Raw genomic sequence first — 10,567 nt, forward strand, 5'->3', positions numbered from 1 at the left:
TTTTTTTTTTACTTAGACTTTACAAGAAAAAAAATTTGTACATTCTTACCACATTCCTGCGTTGTTCCATTTCTTCATTTTCTTTACTTGTAGCTTCTAATTCCCAATTCCTTTTATTTTGGACATGACCATTAGTCTTTGGATAATTCATATTAAACCAAAATCTGTTGCTGTCAAGTCAATTCCAATTCATAGCGACGCTACAGCACAGAGTAGAACTGCCCCATGAGGAGTCCAAGGCTCAAATATGTATGAAACAGATTGCCACATCTTCTCCCATGGAACAGATGGTAGGTTCAAATTACCAACCTTTTGGTTAGAAGCCAAGCACTTAGCCATTCTGTTACCAAGGCTTCTTAATGAGAGATATTATTCTTTGTCTTTTGCTATTCTTTGATACATATTTCTCACAAAACATGAATTTTCATCAGTTCTTTCTCTTTCTGCTTCAGATAAATATGAGTGATTTGTCTTACCTATTACTGCACAGCTCTTCTTCACCAATGAACCTGTCCCCTTGTTTTCCTGAGGGGAATCATTATTTATCAATTTGAAAGCAAGAACTATCATACGAATTTTGACTTTTATTCTGGGCTCATTTGGAGGTGCAGATGAAACAGTTAGTAATCGAAGACCTGATACATCCAAAGGGTAGAATACTCTACATCATGATTCCACAGTAAGCATGGGGTTGGAGAAAAAGCCCCTAAGCAGGTTATAAATTTTGGTAGTATAAGAATAAGAAAATATGTCCTGCTTTAGAGAAATGAAAAATAGAAAGATTATAGAGATTGTTTGCATGGGGAAAAAAAGGCAGCATAAGGAACACAATATATTTTCTGAAGTTATAGTTGTATTTACTCGGAAAAGAGAGGCAACTTCTAAACACTAGGAGCTAATTTTCTAGTCCCTAATGACTATGCAAAGGCTTTTGATTGTGTGGATCATGACAAGCTATGGATAATATTGAGAAGTATGAGTATTCCAGAACACTTAATTGTGTTCATGAGGAATCTGTACCTGGACCAAGAGGTAGTTGTTTGAACAGGACATGGAGACACTGAATGGTTTAAAATTAAGAAAGGTGTATGACAAGGTTGTATTCTTCATATTTATTCAACCTTATAGTGAGCAAATAATCCAAGAAGCTGGGTTATATGAAGAAAAACGTGGCATCAGGATTGGAGGAAGACTCATTAACAACCTGTGATGTGCAGATAATACAATCTTGCTTGCTGAAAGTAAAGAGGACTTAAAACATTTACTGATGAAGATCAAAGAGCACAGCCTTCAGTATGGATTACATCTCAATGTCAAGAAAACAAAAATCCTCACCACTGGACCAATCAACAACATTCTTATCAATGGAGAAAAGATTGAAGTTGTCAAGGACTTCATTCTTCTTGGATCAACTATCAACACTCACAGAAGCAGCAGTCAAGAAATCAAAATGATGTATTGCATTAGGCAAATCTGTTACACAAGACCTTTTTAAAGTGTTGAAGAGCAAAGATATCAGCTTGAGGACTAAGGTGCGCCTGATCCAAGCCATGGTATTTTCAGTAACTTCATATGCATGTGAAAGCTGGACAACGAATAAGGAAGACCGAAGAAGAATTGATAGTTTTGAGTTATGGTGTTGGAGAATATTGAAAGTGCCATGGGCTGTCAAAAGAACCAACAGATCCGTTTTGGAAGAAGTGCAGCCAGAGTGCTCCTTGGAGGCCAAGATGTCCAAACTTCGTCTCTCATACTTCGGACATATTGTCAGGAGGGACCAGTCGCTGGAGAAGGATATGATGTTTGGTAAGGTGGAGGGTCAGAGAAAAATCCAACAAGATGGATTGGCCAAGTGGCAGCATCGAAGGACTTAAGTGTGGCAACAGTAGTGAGGTTGGCCAAGGATTGGGCAGTGTTTCATTCTGTTATGCATAAGATCGCTATGGGTCGGTACTGACTCGATGGTACCTAACAACAAAAGTGAACCAATATCTGATATTTAATAAATATTGGTAAATTCGATGAATTGTATATAAGACTTCAAAACTATGCATATTTGCCTATAATGTTGATTTCCAATATCTGTTGTTATCTAAGTTTTTTAGCACCAAGTAATGGGTTATCTGTATATTTAACATAAGATTACCGGGAAAGTATTCACAATGCTCTAGTGCCCTTTAATGCCAAACTTGATAATGTTAATTTTATAGGTTATATCCAAATAATCTTAAGAATGATTTAGATTATAGAAAATTCTGTATCAGTTACTGGAATGAAATCTTTAATCTTTAAACAATTTTTCATATGTTGTATACTCAAGACTCAAATTATTACTCATGTAAATTATTAGTCAAATAAGTTTTGGTCAAAAAACATAAACAAATTTAGATTATTCAAACAAGTCTTAGTTTACAGTAGCAGAAGTTTATAAACATCTAGCTTTCTAAAATATTTAGCAGAATAAGGAGAATTCATTGGTATATTTTTGTCTGTTCTCAGATTACATTGGAATGTATTGTCACAGGACCCTCTCTAGTTATGTATTAACTTTTTCAGCAGATTGTCAAATGTCAGGCATCCTCTGATGGTGGTTAGGACCCCACAACTCATAAAGTAATGCATGAATGACCACATTCATCTACATTTCCATAAGCAGCTTCAGACACTGTTTGGTTCTTTTGTCTTCTAGAAACAAAACCCATACTATAATACTAAATTGCAGAAATGTTTAGATTGTCACTGTTTCAGGGCTCCCCTTATTAACTAGATTACTTGAGGCAGCAACCGCAATATTTGCTGGCATGATTACTTCCAACATGCCTACGAGAATGATGACTGTAATGCTGTTAGGTGCTATTGAGTTGGTTCCCACTCATAGTGACCCCAGGTTCAACAGAAAGAAACACTGCCAGATACTGCACCACCCTCACAATTGTTGTTCTGCTTGAACCCAATGTTGTTGCCACTTTGTCAGTCCATCTCATTGGGCTTCCTCTTTTTTTGCTGGCCATCCACTTTTCCATGCATAACTTAAATTTTTGCATAATTACTATTACTTTATACATTATAGGTGTGGCCATAGGGAATTGAGGCCAATGATTTGACTCAATATACAATGATTTTTCTACAATTCCAAGCATCTCTGATTTTCTTACTCAGTGACAATCATCTCGATATTTACATAATGAATACCTTAATGAAGGTAAAACTTAGAAACAAATAGATATAATTTTTACTTGGTACATGAGCTGATATCAACATGACCAAAAAAAACATAAAATCTTTTGAATCATTTGGATTTGCTAGGGTGATGTAATTTTATCAGTTCTGATACAACATTTATTAATTAGAAAGAAATGAAATCAAAATCATAGTTAAATGGAATCTTTTAGGCTTCCATTTAATAACGTTAGGAGAAAGAAACCAAAGTAAAACTCTGTAAACAAACAATGCGAGGAAATTTTAGATTAAAGCTACTTTTAAGGAAATTACACCAATTCTTTTACCTTAGCTGATTTTACTACAATCATTAATAAAATGGAGAGCTTTAGGAAGTAAATCGTCTTAACAATCAAATAATAAAACTAATGTTTATCAACCATTTGCCATACTACAGTCACTATGGTAAATGTTCCCCATATACTGTGTAGTAGAAGACAGGAGCAAAGCTATGAAATGTGTAGGGAGATTAAACAATTTGTCCAAGACTGACAGCTGGTAAACTGTGACATAAACCAGTACTGCTTTATACTGGACCTGAGATCTTAAACACTATGTAATACTGTAGCTTCAAAGGAGAAAACAAAATGCAATCATTAAATACTGTAAACAAAGGCAAAAATAGATGAGGCCACTCTTGATATTTTTAACCAGGGACAATTTCCATGCCAAGTAAATAATTAAACAGAGAAGTCTTTTGCCAGATCATGATGGTTAAATGTGTTTTCTTATTTACCACTGTCCTTCATCCTCAAAATCAAGGATAGTAATAGTGCTGGTAACTGTAGGTGACTAAAGTTTTCTGTTAATACCAGTACCCTTCTAGCATCCTTTCGTGAAGAGTTGTATACAAACTGATCATTTGTATACATATACACTATCATCTAATAGTGACAGAGAAAGAAGCAAAAATATATGGTAGAAATAAACAAAATAATGCCTACCCCTCTTCCCTGGGTGATTGACTAACTGGTATTTAGTGCTGTATTTAATGTCCTTTATGTACCAAAGGACTTCTGGTGTGATGCTGTAGGATCAGCACGGGGCTGTGTACCACGAGGCCAGCAGTTCAAACCCACCAGTTGCTCCTTGGAAACCCTATACAGGACATCTATGAGTCAGAATCTATTTGACAGTATTTTACAACAACAACAACAACAACAATGCACAAAAATGATGGGACTGACAGTGAAGTACATTATCAGTTTTCCATTACTATAAGTTATTTAAAGCAATTCAGTTATGTCAGGGTAACACATTCTAGAAGCAAAAATTAGCTTTACACTTTGCATGTAAAATACCATTTAAAAAAAAAAACATTTGAGATTTCTGGATTGGAAAAAAAAAAAAATGACATAGATCCAATTTTCCCCACTGTCTCAATTTTCCCCACTGTCTCAGTCAAAGAAACCCTGGAAACAGTGCAAGAGATAATAAAGAAAGCATAGGGAATGAAGAAATACCATTTAAAAGATACTGATTTCTGTTTTGGGTAACAAGAAAGTGTTGGAGGTAAATGTTTGTGATAGTTGCACAACATTGTAAATACAATTATTGTCATTGAATTGTACGTGTTAAAATGTTCCATAAGTTTTGTGTTCTATGCATCTTACCACAACAATAACAACAATATAAGATTGGCAGATTTCCTAATAGACATGATCTGTCTACGTACGTCTTACAGGTAACTCACTTCAAATTCTACAACATTATGAAGTGGAAAGTAAAAACATAGAAAAAAGATAAATTATGTAAACATTAAGAAAGGAGCTGTTGTGTTAACATCTGACAAACCAAACTTCAAAATAAAGAAAAGCACGAGAAACAAAGAGGAACAGTTCATAATGATAAATGTAACAATTGTCACAACTCAACAAAGAGTAGGTCATTTTCAGGACATTTTACTAAATGATCAGTTTATTTCATTGCAATTTTAAATGTATATATTGTGCAGTTACATTAAGAAACGAAACATGTAATCATAATGTTACTATTAGTAAAAGTGCATGTATTCTGCAGGGAATTTAGTTCATACACATAAATATTTTTATTTAGTACATGCATGTTGATATATAGAGTATTAGATTACTAGGTATGTAACCAAGAAGAAAATAAATGCATTTTAGCTCACTGTAACCCTTCATACTACTGGAAAGAAAGCCATAGATATCTGCTATGGTTTAATATGAAGGATAGAAGTGTACACAAGTAAAACAACATTCTCTTGGCAATCAAAAATATTTCTAAAGATAACTTTCTTACATATGTCTTAAAAACTATAGCATATTTTCAACATCCTCATCTAAAGTAGGTCAGAATTCAGCCACAAAAGACCTACATGCATATCTTCATTTTCTAGTGTTGCTATTAATAGAAGTATCACATGTGGGTGGCTTCAGCAAACAGAAATGCACTTTCTCACACCTTAGGAAGTTAGAAGTCTCATTTCAGGACATTGGCTGAAGGAGAAGGCTTTTTCTTCTGTCAGCTCTCGGGGAAAATCCTTGTTCCTGTCTCCTTGGTGATCTTCATGTGGCATAATTCAAAAATCAAATCCACTGCCGTGGAGTTAGTTCCGACACACAGTGGCCTTATCTACGTTTCTTAGACTGTAACTCTTTATAGGAGCACACAGTCTCATCTTTGTTTTGAAGATCAGCTGGTTGGTTTGAACCTAATCACTAACCTTGCAGCTAGCAGCCCAATGTCTAACCCACAGCACCACCATTTGGCATAGAATCTATCTTCACCCATCTCTGATTGCTTCCTTGTCCAAATATGCTCTATTTATGTTTTATATGAGATTGGCTCAAAGCACACCCTACATTAATCCTACCTCATTACCATAACAAAGAAATTCCATTCCCAAATGAAATTATCATCACAGGCATGTTATTTTTAGGTGTTTTGGAGTCAGCATCCAGGCATAGTGACCCAATGCACAACAGGAAAACACTTCCCAGTCTTGTGCTTTCTTCCCCATTGACACAGACATGGTGTCAGTCCATCTTGTTGGAGGTATTTCTCTTTTCTGGTGACCCTTTACATTAATAAGCATGATATCTTTTCTAGGGACTGGTCATTTCTGATAACATGTCTAAAATACATGAGATGAAGTCTAATCATCTTCCCTTTCAAGGAGTATTCTGACTGCACTTCTTCCAAGAAAGATTTGTTTGTTTTTCTTGCAGTCAGTGGTACTTTTAACATTATTCTCCAGCATCATAATTCATATGCATTAACTCTTCAGTGGTATTTCTGATTCATTGTGCAGTTTTCACATGTATATGAGGCAATTGAAAATACCAAAGCTTGGATCAGGTTCAACTCAATCCTCAAAGTGACATTTTAGCTCTTTAACAATGTAAAGAGGTCTTTTGCAACAGATATGTCTAACTTCCTTTGATCTCTACACTGGAGAGCAAGTTGCAGAGTGTCTTCTGACATTCATTTTGGTCCTTTTGTCTTCTTAATGACTTTTGCTTTCTTCCAGTAAGTATGATATTCTTGTTATCATCCTACAGCTCTTATGATCTTCTGTCATTTGCTGCATTATGTCTAATGCACCAAATCTACTCTTGTGATTATCTCTAAATTCAGGGGGTATACGTTTGTTCAAGGTCAAATTTTGGCTTTTTGAATTTTCTTCAGCTTCAGCCTGAACTAGCATATGAGCAATTGATGGTCTTGTTTGAATTTTCTTCAGCTTCAGCCTGAACTAGCATATGAGCAATTGATGGTCTGTTTCACAGTCTGTTCCTGGTCTGGTTTTGGTGTATCATTACTATGATCAAAGCCATATTTAACAGTGAATTATCCTTCCTCTTTGTTTCCACTCTTTGCATTCCAATTGCCAGTAATTATCGATACATTATAATTGCATGTTTGATCAATTTCAAATTCCAGAATTTCGTAGGATTCTTTAATTTCATAATCACTGGCTTTAGTGATTGGTGCGTAAAGTTGACTAATAGTGGTATTAACTGGTCTTCCTTGTAGGTATATGTATAGTATCCTATCACAAACAGCATTATATTTCAAGATAGATCTTGATATGTTCATTTTGATGATGAATGTGATGTCATTCCTCTTCAATTTGTCATTCCCAGCATAGTAAACCATTTTATTATCAGATTAAAAAAGGCCAATACCAGTCCATTTCAGTTCATCAATGCTTAGCATATTGATTTTTGTGTGCTCCATTTCATAATATGTATTTTTAATTTTTTATGTTAGGATCATATAGACCATGTTTAAGTTTGGCACATTTATTTAAAATAAGTTTTTTTCCAAAGTAAAGGTGCTATTAATGATAAGCAAACTTAAAACAAATCATAAAGGTGAAAGGAATTTATGTGGATTTTTAAATAAGTCAAGGTAGAAATTAAAGGCAATATGATAAAGCAATATAATAGAAGGGACTTTAAAAAGTTCATGGAAAAATGGAATTAAAAGGATATGGACGTTTCGCCCAGTAGGCAGTAAGTGCCACTTAGTGACTTGTTTTTATAGTGAAACTTCAGGTGTCCTCTACTTTCTTTCTATTAAATGATGATTATGTGACAGACAGCTTAGTCAGAAGTATAATAATACATGTATTATAAACTAAATCCTCACATTCTAAAGGTTATTAAAATGATAATTCCTGCAGAGTTTTATTAATAAGTAAAACCTATGCTTACAGTAGAAGTGCCCAAGTGAGTATTTATTTTAGTGGCAGAATTCAGCATTTAACTATTACAATGTACTTAGGGTCACAAATCAACCATGACACTTAAGAATTACATTCATCTAGCAAATAAGTTAGTAAGAGGGGTGGTATGTATTGGGAACAAAAGACAATCTTTTATATTTAGCCATTAACTTAAACCATATTGCTTATGTTATTGTTGTTGTAGGTACTATGGAGTTGGTTCATACACATAGACACTCTGTAAAACAGAATGAAACACTACCCTGTCCTGTGCCATCCTCACAATTGTTACGTTGTTGGTAACACTTTGTCAATCCATCTCCTTAGGGGTCTTCCCTGACTCTCCACTTTATCAAACATGATATCTTTCTCCAGGGACTGGTCCTTTCTGAAAACCTATCTAAAGTATGACAGATGAAGTCTCACCATCCTGGCTAAAAAAGGAACATTCTAGCTGTACTTCTTCTTTCTTCTTCTCGTAGTCCTTAGTACTATAATATTCCTCTCTAACACCATAATTCAAATATATTGATTCTTTTCTGGTCTTCCTTATTTATTGTCCAATTTTCACATGCACAAAAAGCAAATGAAAATACCATGACTTATAAGCTAAGTAACAATGTTAGCTTATAATTATTATTATAATTATCTTCCTTTGCTTTATAATTATTGTTGTTGTTGTTGTTAAGTGCTGTTGAGTAGGTTCCAACCCATAGCAACTATATAAGGTTTCCAAGGGGCAGCTGGTGAGCTTGAACCACCGACCTTGCAGTTCAAACTGACTTAGCAGACTAGCACATTAACCCACAGCACCACTTAAAATATAAATTTTCAGAATAAAAACATTTTATCTCCAGTATTCTTAAGAATGTTTATAAGCAGAGAAAATATGGTCAATCAGTAATTGTAGAATTAGCTACAGTAATACAAATACCACACCCCAATTCAATAAGAAGGTAATTTACAGTTTATGTCATATAAAGTATTTGTTCTTTTACTTCCTATAATGCATATAGGATAGTAACAGGTCCATTTTAACATATAAAGTACAACAGGGATGAGTAAAATAGGAATCAGTGTGTTTGTGTGTGTGTATTAGTGTATATTTTATTCTGTTGAGTCAATTCTGATTTATAGCGATTCCAATCGACAGAGCTGAACTGTCCCATGGGATTTCCTAGGCTACGATTTTTGAGGGAGCAGATCTGCAGGTCTTTTCAGTGGCAGACACTGGTGGATTGAAACCACTGACCTTGTGGGTTAACAGCTGAGTATTTCACTGCTAACCACTGCACCACAGCACTTCTATAGCAACTTCAGAGGTACACATTTACAATTAAATATGGAAACAGATATTTTTAAAGTTTAAGATTTATAGAATTAAATATCATTTTTTGTTTCTGTATCACCAGCCTCTTTTTAAGGAGCTTCAAGTTGGTGGAAACAAAGGTTTCTCTTCCAATATTTCTTGAATTCTCTAACTTTGTGGATTACAGTCCAGTGCTTATCCTATGGATTTACTGAACTCCCTGGGTAGCTCCATAGAAGGACTGGACTGTGAACCATAGGACCAATAGTTCAAGGTGACCAGCTGCTCCACAGGAGAAAGATGCTTCCACAAAGACTTAAAGCCTCTAGAACCCTACACAGGGTCACTATGAGTCAAAACCGATTCCATGTCACCTAAGTACAAATATATACATACCCAACCCCCTAGCATCATCTTGGACTAATTCAAAACTAAATTATTTGACTTGGTGTGAACTCATAAACCATTTGTAGATTTTTGATGCTATCTTCAAACTTATGGGAAATTTCTGAGGCATTGTGGATTCTTTTCTTGTCCTGAATGATGCCACAGTAACACCTAACCTACTGGAAATCTATATTGAAGAGGTAGGTGAAGGTTTGTCATCTTTCCTAATTCTATAACTGTGAAAGGGGCTTCAAAGCAATCCGTGCCAGACTGATAATCTTATCTAGCTCAATATTATTTTGAGGGATAAGAAATCCTACTCTGTCTCCCCTTTTCAGTTCTCCTTCCTAGATACCACATTCCATCTATCCTCTTAGGTATAAGGCATTGCCTGCTGAACTATTTGGAATAAGAAGACAATTTTTTTATGACTTAAGAAGCTAAAACCAAAAGGAAAGACCATGCTCAGCATTATTCAAGCTGAGGAAACTGAAGAAAAAAATCAAGCCTTGACTTGTGGTTTTGAAGGAGTCTATGAGCAAAATATTGAATGATGCAGAAAGCATCAAAAGAAGATGGAAGGAATACACAGACTCACTGTACCAAAAATAAACGGTCGATGTTCAGCCATTTTCAAGAGGTAGCATATGATCAAGAGCTAATGATACTGAAGGAAGAAGTCCAAGATGCACTGAAGGAATTGGCAAAGAACAAGGCACCAGGAATTGATGGAATACAAATTGAAACCTCTCAACAAATTGATAAAGCACTATAGGCACTCACTCATCTATGCCAAGAAATTTGGAGACGACTACTTAACTAACTGAAAGGAAGACATACATATTTGTGCTCATTCAAAGAGAGGTCACCCATCAGAATGTAAAAATCATTGGACAATATCCTTAATATCCCATGAAAGCAAAATTTTGCTAAAGATAATTAAAAAATGGTTGCAACCA

The sequence above is a fragment of the Chrysochloris asiatica genome, unplaced genomic scaffold (assembly GCF_000296735.1).
Source record: "Chrysochloris asiatica unplaced genomic scaffold, ChrAsi1.0 scaffold00032, whole genome shotgun sequence".
NCBI classification, from domain to species: Eukaryota; Metazoa; Chordata; class Mammalia; order Afrosoricida; family Chrysochloridae; genus Chrysochloris; species Chrysochloris asiatica.